At 42.4% G+C, this 23,101-nt stretch overlaps 1 protein-coding gene across 2 annotated transcripts in view; it reads left to right on the top strand.

The window, feature by feature from the left end:
* Positions 1-23,101, top strand: part of nat16 (N-acetyltransferase 16) — a 40,067-nt gene that overhangs the window by 396 nt on the left and 16,570 nt on the right. The gene's annotated exons all lie outside the window — the stretch shown is intronic.

Below are 23,101 nucleotides of genomic sequence, written 5' to 3'. Positions count from 1 at the left end.
GCTGGCTCAGCGCTGTCCTATATGTTGTCTAAAGGAAAATTACCAGCTTATACTACCATCCTATACGGGCTGCAGGGCGCGCGGTGCTCAGCAGGCCGCCTCGCTTCATGATGACGTTTTGATGGATGCGAGTTATTTTAATGGGCAGTATTGCAGTATTCTATTTTTGGTAGTATTGTTGGAAAACAGACAACTGTATCGTGTTCTGCGTTATTATTATTAATATTATTATTATTATTGTTATTGTTGTCCCTCGACGCATATGGCCTCCCGTTATACCGTATCGGTAATAGCATTGTTATTACTGTGATTACGTTTTTCTCTTTTGGAATTTCGTAACAATTTGTCCGCATAATCTAAGGCCAGGGTATACTTATTAATCCACAGCGTCACATAAGCAGAAAAATGTATTATGCTGTAACGCGCTGAACATTTCAAAATAAAAGCCCTTAGTTAATTTTAGAAAATTCATCTGATTTTGAGAAATTGCCACATTTCAAACATAAAATGAGCTTTAGGACTTCGTTAGTGTCAACCTGCTATCTCTAGTCACATCTTTTAGATGGCCTATTCAAGTTTTTCACAGCGAGGAACAGAGACGTTCTGACAGTAACACAATCTGCGTCCTAAAAAATGACAATGAGTGACTTCATGTAGACTTTTTGGGCTTTTCTTGCTAATATTCTTTAACATTTTTTGTTTTATTACCTGCCAGCTCATTAAGGTCTAGTTTAGTCTAATTCTTCTGTGGTTTAATAGATGATTGATTTAAACTGAATCAGTTCAACATTCATAAAAGGTGAAAGCCTTTCCACCCTTCATCCTATGAAAAGGATGAAGGGTGGAAAGGTGGTTGATCCAGATCGTGATGCCCAGGAGAGTGGGCAGTGGACCTTTTGACCACATTGTTAAACATAGTCTTAGAGAGGGACTAGATGCCTGAGGAATGGAGAATACCTTTACTGGTACCCATTTTCAAAACAAGGATGATGTACCGTGGGATAAAGCTTATGACTCATCGCATCGAGGAAAAAGTTGTTGAAGCTATGTTAAGAAGAGAGGTGATGAGCAGTAATTAGCAGTGTGGCTTTATGCCCAGACAGAGCCCCGGAAATGTGATAATTGCTTTGAGTGTTGAAGTGTTGAGATGGTCAGAAGGAGTTGCACGGTGTCTTTGTGGCTCTAGAGAAATCATCCCAAGAGAGGTATGTGGGAACGAGGAGTGGCAGAGAAACATGTCTGGCTGGTGCAGGACACGTATATGAGGACAAGGAGAGAGTGATGAGGTGTATGTAGAAGGGACAGTAGGGTTCAAGGCGGAGGTGGGATTACATCAAGGATCTGCTCTGAGCCCCTTCTAGTTCGCACTGGTGATACAGAAGAGGTCAGGCTGGACTCTCTGTGGACTATGATGGTTTTTAGAGATGGTGGGACTAACATAAACTGGAGGCTGAACTGGAGCTGTCAGGGGTATGACCAATGGGAATGACCAGAATGGACAGGATTAGAAATGAGTATATCAGAGAGACAACTCAGGTCAAGCATTTTGGAGAAGCAAGGCTGAGGTGGTTCGGACATGTGCAGAGACGTAGTGGACATGTAGGATGCTGAAGATGGCGCTGCCAGGCAGAAGAAAGAGAAGTTCGTGATTCATAGATGCAGTGAAAGAGAATATGCAGAGGGCTGGTGCGACAGAAGAGGATGGTAGGAATAGGATGAGATGGAGATGCAGATGATCTGCTCTGGGAACTCCTAAAGAGAGAAGTCAAAAGGAGGGGAAGTTTTAATAATTATAACAGAAGGACCTTAGTAAACAGCAGGTTGAGGGTTCAGTCTGCAGGTATATTTTCAACCCACCTCATCTACCGTCACACATCTCAGAGGGGGATCTATGCCTAGTTTTTGGGGATGGGGTTTTTCTCTTACTCAAATTAAGGCTTCCACTGAAAAGGTGTGGCCTTTCATTACTGAGTAATATATAGCAGCACAGTTACTTCATGACTCAGTTACGTAGTATTGATTTGTCACCAGGTTTTGGTCATCTTTCAAAAGGTTTGTTTTCTTGCTTTTTCTATTCTTCCAGGAGTAAAGGAAGAGTAGCTGTTGATGTGATAACAGCAAACCAAACCACCAAAGTATACATTTAAGAAACATTCATTTTTCCTCATTAAATATTTAAAGGATTTTAAAAACATTTTCCGTACAAAAAAAAGCAGAAAACAAAAGCAACTCATTTTTCATTTTGCATACTGAGTCAAATAACCCTTAAAAAATAAATAAAATAAAAATGACCGAGTGTGTAGAGATCCATCAAAGCAACACAGCTCCACTGTTCCATGTGGCCCTCAAAATCAGCAGGTTGATAAACCTACCTTAATTAAATTCATCATCAAACTTACCCGGTGACAGGTCATATCATTTTTTTTTCTTTTTAATCTAGCACATTGTTAAGAATGGTACGTTTACCATTCATTGACTGTCTTGGTAGTCAAACAATTTTCTAATGCTTAACTATAAATGAGTTGAAATTCTTGAGTTAACATGAAAAACATTCAGAGACTAGTACAAACAGTCATCACGTCATCCAGCATTCTCAGCCTGTTATAGGCCAATCTCCAACCTTCCTTTTATCCAAAAAATTCTCCAAAGAATTGTTAAACAGCTAACAGATCGTCTGCAGAGGAACGGCTTATCTGAAGAGTTTCATCAGGATTCATCTTCAGTGAAGGTTACAAATGATCTGGGCCTCTGACAGTGGACCCATCTCTGTGCTTGTCCTGCTAGACTTCAGTGTAGCGTTCGATACTGTCGACCAAAGTATGCTAGTATATAAAGTAGAGCATGCCATAGGAAGTAAAGGTGCAGTGGTTTGAATCATATGTAATAGACTCCTTTTAATTTTTCCAAGTAAAGTCACACACTAATCTGAATTCCACAGGATCCTGTGATGGGACCAGTTCTGATTACATGATGCATGGGTCCCTTAGGAAGCGGCATTAGAAGACAATGAAAGGCAGAGGATACACAACAATGAGTTAAACTGCAGAAATGTCTTAAAGACAAAGAACTCGATGACCTGTAATTTCCTGCTTCTACATTTAGATAAACTGAGGTTATTGTGTCTGACCAGATACTTATTGTGGCCAATAACACTGAAGAATCCTGGAGTCGTGTTTGGATCACCCTAGTGGAGCTAGGTTGCTCTAAGACTGCAGGCTTACTTGTGGCTCCTTGCTTCTGAGTTTTCAGCTTTCATGACCCTGTTGACTCTCTGTGTGCTTACAAACCATTCTGCATTTAATCATTAGTGTTTAATCACCATCGTATAATCATCTTTGGCTTCTGCAGTTTGTCCACCAAAGATTTCTTCCAGTTAAAAAGGGAGTTTTTCCTTCCCACTGTTGCCAAGTCCTGTATTGTTGGTTTTCTCTGCATTATTGTAGGGTCGTCACATTACAATAGAAAGTGTCTTGAGATGACTGTTGTTGTGATTTGTTGCTATATAAAGAGAATTGAATTAAATTGAACTGAATACATTCCAGGTCTCCAAAAATACAAGCTAGCTGAAAGGTATATTTTATTGTCTTAAGTAATTATTATTATTCTGGACAGTAAAAATCACACAATGGTCATTAAAACAGGTTCATACTTGATGATGATTCATCTCCTATATCATGACACGCCGCATAAGATGGCTTAACAAGTTGAAAGTATTGGTATCGTCATCAGTATATTGACCCTGAATTTACATGGTATTAAATTAATGCTAAAACGTCCATGATCACTAATGCTAATGCTCCCCACTTCAGTCACAGATGATAATAATAAAATGGTAATAACTATTCAAAAACATTAAAAATAAAATGGTAAAGTGCAAAACTGCTGCACATGAGATTAATGCTGCAGAAAATCGTTTACTAGCACGAGCTGTGAAATAAATATTTCAATTAAATTAATTATTTTAATGTTGCATGCGCTATCAGTGTTGCTGTTTATTTCGAATGAGGGAGGCTCTACTTTAACTTTAAAATGCATGCTTTTAAAAATTAACGGTGTGTGTTCTGTGCTCTAGAGGCTGCACAAGCGTCAAAGAGACAGAAGGTTAGAAACATCTATAAAAACACATTTTCTGCATGTCATTCAGTGGTTTTAGTAAAGTATGGCTCAACACTCGTACATATAAAACACACCATCAGCGATGACATGTTCCACTTAACACATGCAGAATAAAAGGATCAGTGACAACACGGCGCCTCCAGCTGATTTAAATAGAGAGAGAGGTTCTGATATGAGCTGATCTCTTTTGACAGTTTGGTATTTGGAGTTGAAAGAGAGGAGGCATTATTGTATTAATCATGCAAGTGAGAGAAAACACAACATGGACATCCTTTTCTGTCCACTTTTGTCAACACTCTTTTTAACACTCTGTTTCTCTGACAAAGGCAGTGGACGTCAACACAGGACGGTTATGTGCACAGAGATCTGCTCATAGTCTGCTACCCTGGGTTCAGTTTGTTGAGCGTGTCATCATGCGTGAGCCTAACAGGTTAAAGTGATTAAGTCAGTGTGCACAGCTCGTTACAGCGATAGGCTTTATACTTCGTGCTTGTGCTGCTTCCTCACCAACTCATCACCAGTGATTCCAATCTAGTGTCTGATTGTGTGCTTGTTGTATGTTTCATAACTAATCATGTGACTATTTACATGGCTCTTGCAGAAGTGGGCTAAGTGGATTTGTGCTTGTTTTAAAGGACTGTGAGACCTCTATAATATCAATTAGCCAACAGAGACCTCATGCTTAACAGTGTTTACACATTATTGATGTTTGGAGTCTTTAGAGTTTAAGGTCATGTCTATACTGAGCTGAGTAACTCACAAAGATGCAACTAAAAAGTGCAGGTGGAGGCTGCACTATACAGTGCTGTGAAAAAGTATTTCCCCCCTCACTTGCATTTTTCAGATCATCAAATAATTTGTAATTTTAGACAAAGATAACCAGAGGAAATACAAACTGCAGTTTATTAATGGAAAAAGCTAAAAACTGAACTGTGAAAAGTCATAAAATAAACCTATAAACTGGTTGCATTGCTCTTGGCAGTCAAGCAGTTGCTATAACTGGCAATTGATATTTCACGTGTCTGAATAATTTTGTCCCACTATAGTTACCAGTTATTTTAATCCAGCTGCAGTGGATTCTACATCCTGCGTAAGGTGATGTCAAAACATCTCAATCAGATTTTTCTGGGTTTCAGGTTCGACTAGGACTCTCCCAAACCTTTGTCCCTTTGTTTTTTTTTTCTTTTCAGTGGTTTTGAGTAGACTTACTGTTGGGTTTTGGATCATTGTCCTGCTGCAGGTGTTTAAGCAGAAAGACAGCCCAGGAAAACAAACAAATAAACAAACAAAAACCCAGCACAGAACATCCAGCCTGTTCTCACTCCCGAGGTGTAACATCCCGATGATTTATCACGTCCCGAGGCGTTCCTGAGAAACGTGAAAGGTGACCTTCGATGTTCTTATGCTACGCGCCGGATTATGGATGAAATCCAGTTGACTGACGCTCCCGCGGTAAAACAAATTCCAGCCATGTATTCCAGCCCAAACCCTAACCTTAACCAGCACTTTAATGATGTTAGACAGTGTTTTCCCAAGACGTTTAAGTAAAATGAACGTACATATTTAGATTCATTCCAAACAGTTCTCATGTTTCCTTGTTTTTCCATCTCGTAATCGAGGGACGTGTTGGGTACCCAGAAGCGTAAGATATCAACGATTTGTCACCTCGTATGTAAATGTTACACTTTGGGAGAGATGTTGGAACATCACACGACGTCTGACTGTTGTATTTTAGCTGCTGTGTTCTGTTGGCTCTCTTCATTAGCTCCCTTTGTGTTGCTTGATGTCCTCGTCTTTTCTGCGTTTGTCTATTGTTTTTCAATGTTCCCCTGTCTAGCAATGTTGGCTCGTCAATAGAGGGCGCTAGGACGCCACTCCCATAAAAATATCGCGAGAAAAAAATCCATTACTAACAACTATAAAAATAAATTTGCAATGAATGAGTTTGCTCGTACGTCATGTTGCCTGCCCTATTGGCCAAACATGATTACATTCAGTTCTTGCAAATAATATGATTATGTAACAGCCAAATGGGAGTCTGTGGACAGACGGCAGTTTTTTCCAGTCATGGGGGTCTGAGCCTGAGTGTCTGTTGGAGCTTTAAATTTGTCCCTCGGGCTGCAATTTTGTGCATCCCTGACCAGTTGGCATGGACTGCCTATCTTGTTCAAGAATTTGATTGGAATATTCAGTGTTATTCACACATCGTCACAGCAGAGGCACTTGAAGAAGAAGGACGGGCACTCACTCATTCACTACTGCTTGCCTGAGGATGGCGACTTCAAGTGCTCCAGTTAGCTGGATGTGGTGTGAGCAATGCCTCCTTTTGCATTATGTGTCTGCTGTTGATTTGTCCTGGTGCCAAATTGTTTTGGACCACTACAGGTGTACGGGACAGAAAACTGCAAAAGACACAAAAGTAGCCACTTGGACAATTGCATAAGGCTACACCTCTTTGGCAGGTTTAGAACAGTCGAACAGCTGGATGAAGGCGGAAGAAGGTACGGTGAAGAGGTGACAAGAAATCAACACATTTCTGTCTAGAGTCATAAGCTATGCAGAGCCTATGAGGTAGCTTAGATATTAGTGTAGATATTTGTGTTTGCAAAACTGTTTGAGTTGATTTTAGATTTGTGTTTTTTTTCCTGACCTGTTGGCTGTTTTACACCTTTTGTTTCACCCGTCGGCGGGAATTGATTCGAATTTAGTGATTCTGATTCCTTATCGATTCTCTTGTCACCACCGTCGCTAATGAGCAATAAAGACATTACATTCATGCAAATTAAATGCATGCTGTGGGTCAAAGTGTTGTGCACGATTGTTGTGATCACTGTTGGAGTCATTACTCAGAATTATTACACGTATTACACAGAACACATTCCTTAAATGTAATGCAGTACTTTACTCAGTTACTTACAGACGCTGTCTCATAATCACCATTTAACAATATAAACCTGAGGCTACAACCCCACACAACAACACAAATCCCTAATGAGGACTCTAAGATATTTCTCTTAGTACAATACAAAGCTGACCGCACAAAGCAAAGATAAAAGCTGTCACCACGGTGATTCTGCTTTAGAAAGGTGAACAGGTAGAAAGGGAGGCTGCAGCCTGACTGGGTAAGGACCTTGCTGCTGGGGTCAGCTTTCACTCAGCTTTCACTCTGGGTTCTTGGCTAGCTTAGCGTTAGCATGCTGTCTTGGCAGATGCTTGCAAAGAACCAAAGTTGTGTTAGGAACATAATGCAGCTGTTTCTGCCCTGGATGCAGTTTTCCACGTTACCATGTATCTCATTTTTTTATGGAATAAAAATAAATGCCCTGCGACAGCCTGGGGACCTGTCCAGGGTGCACCCTGCCCTCACCCTGAGACAGCTGGGATAGGCTCCAGCACCCCCTGCGACCCTGAAAAGGATAAGCGGAAGTGAATGGATGGATGGATAAAAATAAATGTACATATCCATGCTCTAGACTGCGTCGCTATTTTCCTCCTCTGACACGATAAGCGGGATTGATAGACAGGCAGACTCATAATTCCAAGGAATTGGACTACCACGAACCAGCTTTCTACAAGAACCAGTTCTCGATTCTCATCCCTAAGTTAGGTATTTTTCCTGTTCAGTTGTTTCTTCCTGTTTTATTGTTGTAACTGTTGTTTTCTGCGTCTTGTGTTGTTACTTCCCTCCACTTCATTATGTCTATAGTGTTCCAGCTGTGCTCCCACCTGTTTCCTCTTCCTGCATTATCTTATGTGTACTTATACCTACCTTTTCCCTGTTTTCTGACCTTGTTTCTGTGGTTCTTTTTTCCCCGTTCTCCTCAGCCTCCCCTGTGTATACCTGTGCATACTATTTCTTAGCTGCCTGTTCCCTACTATACCTGTCAGGGCCATCGCACACGCATTCACGCGCACGCAGCGTTGTCCTTGGAAATTAATGACTGCACATGTGCTGCAGTGCAGCTTGGTCAAACAGAGAGGAAAGACGAGAGGGGGTGAAAGAGGAGAGAAGTAAAAAAAGAGAGGGGGGGGTAGGATTGCAAGAAGGAAGAGGAGTGGAGGTTTTTTTAAAGAAGCTAAACAGATGGTTCAGGGAAGGCTGAGGTTTGACAGAGTATGAACTTCAGATAAGCATTAAGACATAAACAGAAAGAAAAGAGTTTTTCATTGCTTGCAGATAGCCCTCAGTCGAGATGTGCTACTGTGAAACAGTGCTTATTAAAACTGTGTGTAACTGAGCAAACTGCTTAACTCACGGCTTTACTCTCATCTGAAAATGGACAGAGCAGACCAAAAATACAAAACACAAAGCTGTCATTCCTGCAGTTTTCTCACCTTCTAGTGTTTCATCGTATTTATAACACCCACTGAAAGCTGCGGCAGTAATGACACAGATAATCCAAGCCCATCCCCCCCACACCAATCGCTGCCTCCCCTTGACCCTCATTCATTTCATAGACAGGCAGTTATTCATTATTAGTCAAAAGGATTCGTTTTGTTCACGAGGTTTTCTGATTGCTTTGAAGGTTTTCCTAATGTGAGGTTATGAAGAGGTTATGATCATCCTCAATAAAAAGAGTAGGAAGTGACAGAGGGATTTGCTTAGTGCTGTGTGTACATCAGACATATAATCCACTAAGGAAAGCGTAATACATTTGTTAGCAATATGGGTGGTGGTTTCCTCCATGCCAAAATATCCATGCATGCTTCAGAAAAAAGAAAATAATTCAAATGTAGCTAATTACTGTGACTCTGTGTAATAGCTTATCATCATTAATGGTGATGCAGGTGTTGTGCCAAAAAACATTCTCATTTTATAAAATTGTTCATGAGTGGATTCTGTCGCTGGCTGATTCTGCAGGCATGTAATAAACTGAAGGGGTTAGTTAGGGGTGAGGTGAGAAGAAGAAAGCAGAGGAATATAGGACAAAAGTTACACTGTGGAAGAGAGCCAGAGTTGAACAGTGAAGGTTTTAAACCTAATCTTAAAAGCAGAGAGTCTGTCTGTCTCCCAAATCGAAACTGGAAACTGGTTCTACAGAAGAGAGCTGGTCTTCCTCTTATTCTACTTTTAAATATCCTGGAAACCACAAATAAGCAGTCTGAGAGCCACGTGCTCTATTGGGGTGCAGGTAGCAGAGAAGAGAGGTCAATATGGGCAAATATCCTCTCCTTCTATTACATTTGATTCATTTGAGTCATGAGTCATAAAATGTTTCTTCCACTGAAAATGTCCAGATGAACATTTCTGGGATTTCCTTACCTGGATGACTAAACATTCATCAAGATGTATATAATGTAAATAGAATGGGTGTCAGCACTGGAACGCCATAATTAACCTCAGTGTGTGACGGCAACACTCAGCTGTTCATCTGCATCTAGAGGTCAAAGGTCACTCTTTCAAGGATGCCATTGTCCACATTTTGGACAGAGAAGACAGATGGTTTGAAAGAGGAGTGTCCACTGTGAGCGACCATCTTTGAACAGAGGGCGGGGCTTACGACACCAACTGTCTGCCATCTATAATCCAGTGCTGAGATCCTTCCCAGACGCCTTAACGCCCGCTCACACCCTGGGCTATTTGACCTCAGGAAATCACATGATAGGGTGAGGTTAAGTTTCACAGTGGGCTCACCCAAAACCTTGGCTGATCGAAACGTCTTCAAGGAAACTTAAAGAAGTCCAGACGCTTTTCTTTCCGAGCTTGATTGTTGTCATTGGTACTGAGGTACAGAGACAGAACACTTCTGGGTGCCAAAGAGGGCAGCAGGGGCATCTTCTGGCGATTTGGCATTAGGCTGGTGTTGTTGAAGGTGACCCACAGAAAGATGACATAGACAGACTTTATTTAATCCCACACTGGGGAAATTTTACCCTTTACAGCAGCACAAGGGACAGGAGGAAATGGTGAATTAGAGATATATTAGAAAAACAATAAACATAATAATAGTAGTATCCTGTGTGTGTATTATACAGCTTGATTGCTGTGGAATGAAGGATCTACGGTAGCGCTCAGTCCTACAGTGGGGCTGTAACGGTTTACTGCTGTAGGAGCGTCTCAGGGCCTCCACGGTCTCATGCAGAGGTTGAATGTTGTTGTCCATAACGGGCATTAGCTTGGCTAGCATCCTCCTCTCACCCACCTTCTCTATGGAGTCTAGGGGACTGTCCAGGACAGAGCTGCTCCTCTTTATCAGTCTATTAAGCTGTTTCCTGCCCCTCTTCGTGCTACCACCTCCCTAACAGACAACCACATAAAAGATAGCAGAAGTAATCGAAGTGGCATTAAAGGTCCTCAGTAGTGTTCTTCACACCCCAAAACCATGGATGGTCATCAGTGCGATGGGGGCTAGTTTTCAGTTAATCACCATCTCCTTTGTTTTATTGGTGTTTATGTGCAGGTGGCTGAGTTCATACCAGATGACGAGGTCGGTGGTGACCTTCCTATACTCCAGGTTGTGCTGTATACCAAGTGGCAGACAGCATGGACTGTCAAATGTCCATGCTGTCATTTGACAGTCGACCCCTGCTCCTTCCAGCTTCTCCCTCAACAGTGCTGGTTGGATTGTATTAAAGGCACTGAAGAAGTCCAAAATCGTGGCCCTCACAGTGCATCTAATAATCCAAGTGTAAAAGTGGTCTGTGCAGGAGGAAGATGACTGCATCATCTACATGAAACAAACTGCAGGTGGTCCAGCAGCATGCGCACCAGAGGTTGGATGTGATTTTGAACAATCCTCTCCAGGGTCTTCATCAGGTGGGAAGTTAAGACCACAGGTCTGAAGTGGTTAGACTCCCTGGGGCATACAGTCTGGGGCCACACAGGATTGCTTCCACAGGACTGGGACCTTCTCCAGAATAAGGCTCAGTACCGTCGGGCCCTGTTGCCTTTCTGGTTCTGATCTTCTTAAGTTTCTTCCTCACCTGGTCAGCACTCAAGGAGGGGGTGGGGTGCTATTGGTGGGGGAGTAAAGTGGTGAGTGACTAGGTGTAGAAGTGACATATGGAGTGGAGTGTTCAGGGAGGGGGTGGGGTGGTGTGATTGGTCACAGGGAGAGGGGGAAAGTGTGTAGCAGCCTTGGGTGGTGTTAAGAGGGGGCAGAGCAGAGTCTCTGAGTCAAATGTATGAATGAATGTCTCATAACTGACGGATTGTTAGGGCCCGGTCTGTGTTTGTTTAATTGTTCGTCCTACCACACTCCAATGAAAAAGGAAAGTTTAAAGTCTTGCAGGCATCTGTCCCACCATGTGATGGAAACAAAGCTCTGGCAATCTTATCCACTCTTGGAGTGGCTTGCCATGCAGTTAACTGGACGTATGGAATCACTACTCTTCAATGGAGGCCTGCTTCAGACTGCTTCATCCGTTGAGTCATCGTTTTACCAGATGGAAAAAAACCTGACCTATAAACAGGTCACAGGATCCATATAGTCACATATACAGTTGTGACACAGTCTCACGTACTCAGAACATTCAGAGTGAACAATCAGTATCCGTGTAACCTTTATCTTAATTCTAGCTCTGTTGTACAACAAAATAAATCACTGCAGCATCATATCCTTCTATGTGAGCTATAATTCTATCAACTTGAAGACCTGACGATGACGAAAAAATAACTCCTAGATTTAACACTTAGCTGCATTTGGCAACTCGCTGTAGCTCACTGGACGTGCACATTATGAAGAGCTCAAAGAAAATAATGACTAACATGACTAAATTATTTTTCTTTTTTTCTAGCTGGGCTACAACCTCCACCATTGAACTCATGCATGCCACGTTGCAGGGCAATGGTTGGGTAATTACTATCTGATGGGACTGAACAGGCCAATCAAATGAATGATAACCTTCATCCAAAATATATGTAAAAACTGTGGTTAAACCCTGAAACAGAGACTGTACCACAGCTATTAGTGGGTGCCCAGGTTTCTCATACTGAACGCGTTTCGGCTGTTCTCAATCCCTAGTTGAACGTCTAGCACAGGGGTGTCCAACTCCAGGCCTCAAGGGCCGGCTGCAGGTTTTAGATCTCATCCTGGGTCAACACACCTGAATCACATGAGGAGGTAATTTACCTATTTAAATCAGCTGTGTTGGATCAAGGACACATCTAAAACCTGCAAGACACCGGGCCTCGAAGCCTGGAGTTGGATACCCCTGGTCCGTGTCCGGTCTACTAAAGTTTCATCAGGAGATTCATCTGTTGGGGACTCATTTGACAACCCCATTTCGGTTCAATCTGTCCCTTCAACATCCGTAGACAGGTTTGGAGCAGCAGAAGATAAATCAGAATTCAAGCCATGACAATCACTTTAAGATGCAACTCTTTCAGTCTGCAGCTCTGCTGGTGGATTTTGGTCTGTAATCACGATTTCTGTGTCATGACGATGGCTGTGAGACACCGGAAGAGTTACTGAATCTGGACTGTCAACATGGAAGTTACATGAGTGGTGCTGGAGATTTGGTCTGGATATTAGAAATAGAACCTTTAACAGGAGGACAAAATTCTGGCATGTTTAGCATCTACCCCAGAAGACACGGGTAAACCAGGTTGCATTTCTTGGCCGTGTCTCAAAGCTGGAAGTGTCTCTAAACCAGTAATTGGGGAAAATCTCATCCTCAGCCTCTGAGAATTGATCAGAGTCTGCAGAGTCTGAGACGTGTTGCTGGCCTAAGTCCTTGTGTCTGCCTCACAGGCTTGTCACTACTCTCTGTGGATAGATAGCCTCAGGGGAGTAGTCCTGATGCAGTCCGAGGAGTGGAGTGGAAGCTAACAACTAAAGATAAGTTTGCAAACCCAGTCATTTCAGTCTTGGTGGAATTGTATGTGCTGGGTCTTTGATTGCATGTCGCTATGGCAGTTGCATACTTAGTAAAATGATCAGCGATTAAAAGGATGTCTTTGGTTCCACTTTCGTCTGGTTTGAGAGAGATGAAATCCATACAGAGAGTTCAAGTGGCCTGATGTTGCCTAACGGTGTGACTTTGTCGGGGAACGCCTTTCTGCGCACACATCTACCACAGGTCTTTATTTTCCTCTCTACATCATAGGCCATTCTGGCAACTCAAATGCCTGCTGGCAAGCTAATGGCCAGCGGTTCCCGCACTGAGGTCTGGAGAAACACACATTTTTCAGGTGATAACTTTAATCTGAACTCCAACAATCTTGCTTCATGGTCTACCAGGGTTTTAGAGAACACAATCAATTTGTTGAGAAAAAACTAGCACCTCTTTCAAATGCATATCCTTCACACTTCTCCATTAGTCTTTAGAATGTGCTTGGCGCATTTTATGAATGTGTGTGAATGTAATTAGAAAGCACAACGTAGAGAGAAAGTGCTTGTGAGAATGGGTGTGATTGGGTAAATGAGGCATGCTGAATACAGCGCTTTGAGTACTCCGGGAGAAAAGCGCTATATAAGAATCAGACCATTTGCAATAAATCCGTTTATAAAATCAAACATGTTGATAAAACACTGCTGTATTTACAGGTTCTCAGCTGTAGTAACCATACAGGTTTTGATAGACCGATTGAGGTGGTCCAGGCATCTGACAGAAATGGCTCCTGGGTGAGGTGTTGTAGGCATGTCCCACTGGGTGGAAGCCCTGGGGCAGACAGGCTGGAAAGATTATATCTGTTGGCTTGCCTTGGCATTTCCCCAAACAAGCTAGAGGAGGTAGCCAGGGAGAGGGAGGTCTGGGCTCCTCTGCTTAGGCTGCTACCCGTGTGACCCAGTGCTGGATAAGAGGAAGAAAGTGGATGGAAGGGTGGATCATTTAGCCCGGAAAAATAGTTTGTTGCCCTATAAAAAAGGCCTCCGTAAAGCCCATCACAGCACAGAAACAGCTTTAGTGAAGGTTACAAATGATGTTGACCTCTGACAGTGGACTCATCTCTGTGCTTGTCCTGCTAGACCTCAGTGCAGCGCTCTGTACTATTGACTACGGATGTTCCCGGTGACTAATTTCTTGGCCGACTTATTGAGGAAAACAATTAGACTAACTGACTAATCTAAAGCTAAGAAACACTCAGATATTCGGTTAAATTTAAGAACAATTAAATGGAAAATGTCTAAAACTAATAACAAAGGCATTTTATCCCATTCGTCACATTCTTCAGAAATGAATCTTTACAATTAATTGCGTGGCACCTCGCATCGTGTTAAATATAATTTGAAAGCAATAAACAGTGTAGTACATTCTGCTGTGCATTATGAAGGATGCCGCTGTTTGAAAATTCATAACCACTTCAATAAAAGTTAAAATTTAAAATAGCAAAACAAAAAGTCATGCAGCCAAGTCAGGTCACGGGGGCAGCAGCAGAGAAGCTCAGGCCTCCCTCTCACCACCTACTCCTGAGATGTAATCTCTCCAACATGTCCCGGGGTTACTCTGCTTTCTGATACCTTTCTGTCAGAAACAGCATTACATTTTTCAGGAATTTGAACCACAGCAGCACATCTGTTGAAATGGACGACGCAGGCCAGCCTTTGTTCCCCACGTGAATAATTAAGCCGTAGGCACCCACTACACTTTTAATAGTTCATCACTGTCCTTCTTTGGACTACTTTGGATTCCAAACCAGGAACATCCCACAAGAGCTGCAGTTTTGGAGAGTTTTGCATTCACAAAATGGGACATGTAATGGGGGGGGGCGTGGCTATATGCTGCTGACACAGTGTTCACCATAGCGTGTCTTATCTTTTATTATGCAGGTTTAATTGTGTGTTTATTATGCACTGTTTTTTTTTTTGTTTGTTTGTTTTATACAAATTTGAAGATTATTTGGTATTCTTGTCATGATGAATCCTCTCATTTTTGGCACGTGGCGATCACATTAACCGATCTCTGACACAATTTATTACAAGAAAGCTAATCAGAGATTCTTTCTTATTAGGATGGAGGCTTTGGAACCACAACGTGTTGGAAAGAGTTTAAGTGAGCTAGATTAGAAGCATCCTTATGTTCAGTGTTTCAGTCTGGTATGGTAACCCAACTGTAGCAAGTAAGAACTAAACAGGATTGTCTGAACTGCTGGAAAAATTGCTGGTGGACAACAAACTTCGCTGGATAAGCTGTATCATAAGGCTGTTTTCAGGAAAGCTCGGTCTATTGTTGCTGACTGTGAACACCCTCTTTATTCTGACTTTGAATTAGCGCCCTCAGGATGACCTTATAGGGGTCAATTGTGCAAACAGCAACTGAATAATGAGATGCTGTGATGTGTTTTTATTGTTGTTGTATTGAAGTTGTGTATGTGTGCTTGTGTGAAAGTGTGAATGCAGGTTGATGTGAAGTTATTTGCTTGATTTGTTTATGGCTTCATGAACTGAAGACAATTTTCCACTGATGTGAATAATAAAGTTAATCTATTCAATTCTATTTTTTCTGTTTGATGAGAGATAAAAAAAAAAAGTAAAACCCTACATATTCTGGTCTAATTAAATTAGTTAACACTAGAACACCAATTGTCAATTTATCAGCACTTGAACAAATCATTTAATAAAAGTGTAGTTATGAAGCACAGAAACAAGAAGTAGAAAAATATTCTTTACTGTTGTGTTTTGTAACTCAGAAAAATAAGTTAGTTTAGATGTTTCATCTAAACTAATCAGGTTGTAGAGCCCAAGAAAACCTTTTCTGAATTATAGATGCCGTCTTAAATATCCCATTATTCATAACCAGTGCTTTGTTGTACAGGTAGTGGGCTTAAACCATTAATCGCACATGCTAGATGGATTCAGTGAATGCTTAGAGGAATGGTGTTTTCTCTGATGCTGGTTAAAAGCTTCTACAGTCCTTGCCCAGGTAAGTGAACAATCAGTAAAGTGCATGTTTTACTTTTATATGTGGTAACTAATTGATCACAAAAGTCAAAATTTGTAGCATAATATGTGTTTCTATATTTCCAGGAAAAAACAGGGGCAGCTGCTTTTCCATTCAAGCATGGATCCAGATGACAGTGACAGCACGAATGCATTGTTAATGAGCCCCTGAAACCTTACACATAATAAAAGCTGCTGTTCTATTTTCTGTTACCAAAATCAATTAAAAAAAAACCTTTTAAACACAAAATGTTTTGGAGTCTTTTATATTTTTCTTACATTTATTTAAACAATTCAAAAAGCATACATAACATTCATTCAACATTTCATTCATAGCCAGGAGCCCTCAGAGTCAATTACTCTGATTTTAAAGGAATAAATGTGAGTCAACTACTACATTGTAATTTGCCCTCTTTCTGCTAACAGGCGCCAAGCTATGGTCCTGTGATAGTGTAAGGAACTACTGCCACTGGAACTCCAAGGTGTAGTCCACCAGCATTTTAAACAACGTGGCAAAATATGTTTGTTTCCAGTTAAAGCAACAGTTTATTAAATTTGCTTGCAGACCAGATTGAATCTGTTAGAAAAAATTACATTTATTTTAACATTTTTGAGGTTTCTTTTCAATTCTGTTTTATTTATAAAAAATCACAATAAAAGTCGCCTCAAGGTATATTATATATTGTAAGGTAGACCCTACAATAATATGGACAAATATTAACAATCATATGACCCCCTATGAGCAAACACTTGGCAACAGTGGGAAGGAAAAACTCTCTTTTAACAGGAAGAAACCTCCGGCAGAACCAGGCTCAGGGAGGGGCGGGGCCATCTGCCTGAACCAGTTGGGTGAGGAAGAAAGAGCAAAAGATGTGTCTATTTGTTCTTACCACTGACCATTAGTGATATATTTCCACATAAACATTAAAACAAGTTACCCAGCTGGAGGTGAAGCCCTAACTTTTGTCACATCAGCAAACAAATTAAGTTTGCTAAACTAAGAGTCTGCTTATTAGCAGATAAAAAACTTGTTAGGAAGGACTAAAAGCAGATAATTAATTGCATTTATGTGTCATGAATTGTATTAGAGCCTATGAATAATCAATTTTAATAATGATCTTCAGCCACAACATTAAAACCACCTGCTTAAAATTGCACAGACCTGCTTGTGTTGTCAAAGCAGTCAGAGCATGGGTGCAACAGATCTTGGGGGGGTTTGTTCTGTCTGGAACGTCTTCTGCTGTAGCCTGCACATCCTTGATTAGATCAGGATCTGGGGAGTCTTTGTTGCATTTTCTTCCAGCGGAGGTGCATCGTGAATAAGCTGAATGAGACAGCTGCCATCAGGGGGCACTGTTGCTATGTGGAGGTGTGCTTGATCTGCAATAGTCTTAAGGTGCATTGTACATGTCAAAGTCACATCCACAACACTGCCAGAAACCAAGGTTTTTTAGCAGAACATAACAACATTACGGTGAGATGTTCAACTATTTTTTACTTTACCTCTCAGTGGTTTTAATATTGTGGCTAGTTTGTGTAACTCCAAACCACTGCATGGAAAGAGTGCTTCAGCGATGCTTGTGACATGGAACACACACAGACATAACTGAGCAGACTGAAGGACGAAGAATGCTCAAAGTTTTTGCATGTGTTCATATCAAACTGTTTTCCCGATCCTTTTGCATGAGGTTGCTGAATATTTAAATACGTTTTGCAAATTTGGGGCTTGTTTACAGTCAAGCCTACAGAGCCTGCATGACCGACATATGGTTTTTAAACTCTCCAAATTTTATTGGAACAAATAGCTTACATTCATCAGATGCAATCTTTTCAAAAGAATAATGTATTGGGTAAGTGTAAGAACTGCAATTTGGTTTTGATATTATGTTCATATAGTTAGTTATTTGAGGAAATTTCCAAATTAAAAAGACATTTTTTTAGGATTGGAGTAAACTTTTTTTTTCTTGTTACAGTTGCTTAAGTTCAACCTCTGTGTGGTTAACATGAACAAAGTCACAGGCAGTGTGAGGACTTGTTTAATCAAGAGAACTATATTAAAAAAAAGACACTCAGCACATTCTGGTTAATTACAATTTGTCCATATACTGGTATGTCAACAGAGCGATATATTTCAGTGTACTTAATTTGTGCATTATATACAGTTGTGAATTTTACATACAATTGTTAGGCTCGAGCCTATCCCAGCTACTATAGGGCGAGAGAAAAAACCCTGTCCAGGTGCACCTTGGACAGGGTTTTTTAGAATTACCAGTTAACCCAACCCCCCAACCCCACTAATTGCATGTCTTTGGACTGTGGGAGGAAGCCGGAATACCCGGAGAGAACCCACACAAACATTGGGAGAACATGCAAACAACATGGAGAACACACAAACTCCACACAGAAAGGCCCTGTCCAGGGCAACAGTGCTGTGAAGCAACAGTGCTAACCACCGTGCCACCGTGCTGCAACTTTCTTTGAACTAGACAAGGCCAGTTAACTTCTCATTAGTGATCATGATTAACCACTACTGGTAGATTAACTACTGCTTCTCTTTGCCAACATAAAAAAGGATTTTTTTGACAGTACTTACTGGTTGACTAATGCTCAGATCAAAGGGAAACTCCAAATAATTCAGTAAAGATGTAAGAAGCACAATTGTAGATTTACACAAGCTAAGAAGATCTCTTGGAGCCATTTCTAAACAACTGGAGATTCCAAGATCATAATTCCAAAATTAAAATAAAAAACTGTAGTAGTTATTCAGGTGTGTCACCACTTTGCTGGGTCTGGATGAAGACCCAGACTGCCACCATAAGATGTGAAGAAGTGTTTGGATGGTTAGGAACAATCCAGGAAAAAAACAGGGCTCAACACTGCTATTAACTGGAAGCTGCTGGACCACCAGTGTCATTGTGTAGGGAAGCAGGTTTTAGATTCCCAGAGACTGAGAGGGTGCCAACCAAGGAAGAAGATCCTGCTCCAAAAGACATCGACACCTTCTAGCTTGATTAAAATTTGAAGCTGCCCATATGGACAAGCCAAATTCAATTCAATTCAATTCAATTCAATTCAATTCAATTCAATTTTATTTACACAGCGCAAAATCACAACAAAAGTCTCCTCAAGTCGCTTCATAGATACAGAGAAAATCCCAACAATCAAATGATCCCCTATGAGCAAGCACTTTGGCGACAGTGGGAAGGAAAAACTCCCTTTTAACAGGAAGAAACCTCCGGCAGAACCAGGCTCAGGGAGGGGCGGGGCCATCTGCTCTGATTGGTTGGGGTGAGAGAAGGAAGACAGGATAAAGGCATGCTGTGGAAGAGAGACAGAGATTAATAACAGATATGAGTCAGTGCAGAGAGGTCTATTAACACATAGTGAGTGAAGAAGAAACACCCAGTGCATCATGGGAATCCCCCGGCAGCCTACGTCTATTGCAGCATAACTAAGGGAGGATTCAGGGTCACCTGATCCAGCCCTAACTATATGCTTTAGCATAAAGGAAAGTTTGAAGCCTAATCTTAAAAGTAGAGATAGATGACTTCTGGGGAACAGTTTTTTCATCAGACTAGACAAATAGTGAGCTAACTGGTCAAATACCACAATAAATTTACTTGCTGGAGTAAAGCTGAGGTTTTCAAATCTAATGACACTGTACCAACTTACGTACATGTTAGGCTTTCTAGTTACTATGGGACCCAGCACGACACACACAGTTTGCTTTTTTACACGGTGCCAGCTACTTCAGACTGCAATATCCACGTTTTCCTCTCTGCTGGCCAGCCTGCTCCATCACACTGCTCCAATTTAGTTTCCTTCTCTGCTGCCAAGTCCCAGTGTGCCACTGGCACATGATTGGTCAATTTTTACCAGCTGTGTCAACCAGTCTCCCCTGGCACTGCCTTGGAATGACCTGCACCACCACACCTTGCCACAAACCCCATCGCCAGTGTGGGCGTGATGAGTGAGCGTCCGAGGAGTTAATAGCAAGGGAAGTCAACTGTCCACTGGATTGTCTGTGACTGTACTGTGTTTCCCATTATGACAGTTTCTGGGTGAAACCCACCTCACCTGCTGGGAGAAAATGTCCCCCAGCCCAGGTGCTCGAGGGATCGATCTGCAGCACGAAAGGGAGGGAGCATCAGCATTAATCAACAGCTAGCTGGTGGGAACTCAGACACAGCTGAGAGTTCAAACAGGACAATGAATGGATAAAACAGACTAACATTAAGCTTATGGAATACCTGGAAAGCCCTGAGCTCAGCCCTGTTGAAAATTTGTGGGACATTCTTAAAAGCCAAACCAGTGCTAGGAAACCAACCAACAAACTTCATGAGCTAGTCCACTGAAATAAACTGAAACAAACTCTTCCAATTCTCCCATGAAGAGTCATCAAATATCCATCCAGAATTATGCCAGAAGCTTCTTGATGACTACAAAAACATCTGGTTGAGCTAAGGGACATTTAACCAAATATTAGTAGGTGTACCATTCTATCCAAACAAAAAGGACAGTTCAAATAAATAATTAACAGATCTAATGCTATGATATTCATGCCAATGATAACTGCATGTAAACTTCTGACCATCTCTCTCTCTCCTGGTCGGCACCTTGACTGCTCTGTCTCTGCACACACACAGTGGTCCTCAGTGTCACTACAAAAAGAGGAGCATTAATTAATTGAATCCCCTTACCTGGTCCTCAGCCTCCTTGGCACTGCAGCCCGCTGCACCACTGCAGCAGAGCCAGAGAACACACCCCCCCACTGCCGACTGACGTCAGAGCTACATTGAGCTGAACCCGGGGGTGTCTGGCTTTACAACTAGATACCACCGGGCATTGAGACCCACCTGCTCCATGAGGCACTGGAAACTGGCCAGGGCTCCGAACAAGCCGAACGGAAGTGTGACAAATTGGAACAAACTGTACGGAGTGGAGAGGACAGTGTTTTCCTTCGACTCTGGTTGGTTAAATCAAGTGTCGTGAAAAATCAAGCAGTGCCTAATCGGTCCAGGAGCTCATCGACCCAGGGCATGGGGTAGGCATCAAACCGTGACACTTTTTTCACCCTGTGGTAGTGACACAGAACCGTACAGACCCCTCTTTCTTCATGACCAGAACTATGGGGCTACACTAAGTGCTGTGTGACTCTTCTATCACTCCCATTTTCAGCATTTCAGCCAATTCTTTCTGAACAATTTGTTGCTTATGTTCAGGCAACCTGAGGGTCCGTGAACTCACGGTGACGCCAGGCTGCGTTTCAAAATGGTGCTCTATGAGCGTCGTAAAGGCGGAGAACACTTCTGCAAAATGCTGTTGCAATGCAGCATCCGAACTGAATCAGGGTCTTGTTCAAGTCTTATTCAGCCGCTTCATCAGCCCATCAGTCTGATGATGGTAGATGCTGATTTAACACCCAATCATTCGTCCAGCTCTTTTAGTGTGCGAAACATGAACGACGTGCGCTGGTCTGTCAGTATCTCTTTTGGGATACCTGAAACAAGGCCTGCACCACACTCTTTGCAGAAAAGGTGCACAGCGGCACTGCTTCTGGGTATTGGATTGCATAATCCACCAGAACTAGTACAAAGCGATAGCCACGTACACTCTGGTGAAATGGCCCAATGAGGTCTATGCCAATGCGCTCAAATGGGACCTCCATTTTATTTTATATGCTGGAATATGAAGAATGGGATTACAGGATTACTTTCTTGGAGAAGTAATGAGTAACTAATTACTATTTTCAACACTGGTCACATGACTGCTCCAGTGGGAAATCTCCCGTGGGGTGAATCATAGACCCTGGAAAGCCCTGAACCCTGAGCTCAGCCCGATCCTGACTCCAGAAGCAGGGTCGAGCAACCCCGCATCACACTACACGGTACTAATGGTCGTGATCACATACCCACATACCCACAAAAGATTCCCAAAATCAGGGATGTGATATAACTGCATTCTGCCCTTAAATTTAATCAGCAGCGACACCATGAGATATTTGTGGACGTCCCCATGCACACACCTAACCTCCACCCACTCAGCCTCTAACAATACCCCCGGGCGAACCAGGGTTTGGTTGACCAGAGTCTGCGTGGAGCCTGTGTCTACCAAAGCCTGGCCTATACCCACTTGACACCTTACCAGAATGCGGTAGTCTGTCTGGGACCGGGGGAGGGTGCCGGAGCCCCAGCGATGCAGAACACCTATCCCACTTCCATCAGTGGACAGTCAGGCCTCAGGTGTCCTCGCCGCCCACACTTCTAGCACTCCTGCCCCAGCATCTGTGATGTGCTCTGTGGCTCAGGAACAGTGCCGGCTGTTTCTGGATCCTGAGAAGGCATATAGGACAGAAGTGGGTTAGTGGTCCGCCATGGTCCGTTCCGCTGGGCCCCCGCTCACTCTGACTGAGTGGCCAGGTGATCCTCTGTGCAACAGCAGCAACAGAGCCAGAGATCACACCCCCCCCATGTGCCACATGTAGATACAAACTGAAGACATCAAATATATGAAGCAAGATATATGGAATTATGTAGCAAAGACAAAATTGATAAATATGTTTTATATTTTAGATTCCACCCTTTGCTTTGTTGGCAGCCTGCAAACCCTCGGCCTTCTCTCAGTGAGCTTCATGATGTCGTCACCTGACATGTTTCCCCTCACAGATGTGCCTGTCAGGGTTCATTTGTGGAGTTTCTTGCCTTCTTAATGAGGTTGGGACCATCAGTTGTGTTGTGCAGCAGTCAGGTTGGTGCACAGCTGACAGCTCTATTTGACAACTGTTAGAATTCATATTATGGAAGAACCAATCAGCTAAGTAAAGAGAAACAACAGTCCATCATAACTTTAAGAACTGAAGGTCAGTCAGGCTGTAAAACTGGTAAAACTTTGAATGTGTCCCCAAGTGCAGTCACAAAAACCATCAAGCGCTACGATGAAACTGTCTCACATGAGGACGCCCCAGGAAAGGAAGACCAAGAGTCCCCTCTGCTGCTGAGGATACATTCATCCGAGTCACCAGCCTCAACAGCAGCTCAGATTAGAGCCCAAATAGATGCCACACAGAGCTCCAGTAGCATCTCTACATGTTCAGAGGAGACTGTGTGAATCAGGCCTTTATGGTCAAACAGCTGCTGAGAAACACGACTAAGGAAAAGCAACAA

Source organism: Pelmatolapia mariae, linkage group LG3_W (genome assembly GCF_036321145.2).
Source record: "Pelmatolapia mariae isolate MD_Pm_ZW linkage group LG3_W, Pm_UMD_F_2, whole genome shotgun sequence".
Classification (NCBI taxonomy): Eukaryota; Metazoa; Chordata; class Actinopteri; order Cichliformes; family Cichlidae; genus Pelmatolapia; species Pelmatolapia mariae.
Note: the sequence above shows the minus strand (reverse complement) of the source record. Positions and strands in the feature narration are given on the sequence as shown.